Source organism: Penaeus monodon, chromosome 19 (assembly GCF_015228065.2).
Source record: "Penaeus monodon isolate SGIC_2016 chromosome 19, NSTDA_Pmon_1, whole genome shotgun sequence".
NCBI classification, from domain to species: Eukaryota; Metazoa; Arthropoda; class Malacostraca; order Decapoda; family Penaeidae; genus Penaeus; species Penaeus monodon.
In genome coordinates this window covers 34,825,998-34,826,198 of record NC_051404.1, presented here as the reverse complement: position 1 = coordinate 34,826,198, position 201 = coordinate 34,825,998, and the positions used below count along the sequence as shown (strand labels likewise).

Genomic DNA, 201 nt, shown 5'->3' with positions numbered 1-201 from the left:
GCAGTGAACCTCTGATGAAAGGCGAGGCTCCAGGTGAACTTTTAACAATGCGTGATCCGATAGAAAGTCTGTTTTTGCTCTGACGTTCATTCACTGGTCACAAGTACAACACACAACAAGAACACAATAAAATATACATATCATGTGACCAGTCTTGATCTCTTTGTTGCTCAAATTGACTTTGGCTCCACTCATTCTGCT

The 201-nt window shown here is 41.3% G+C and overlaps 1 protein-coding gene across 1 annotated transcript in view; it reads right to left on the bottom strand.

The window, feature by feature from the left end:
* LOC119585399 (adenylyl cyclase 78C-like) overlaps positions 1–201 on the bottom strand; it is a gene marked incomplete in the record, with an annotated part of 159,642 nt that overhangs the window by 96,856 nt on the left and 62,585 nt on the right.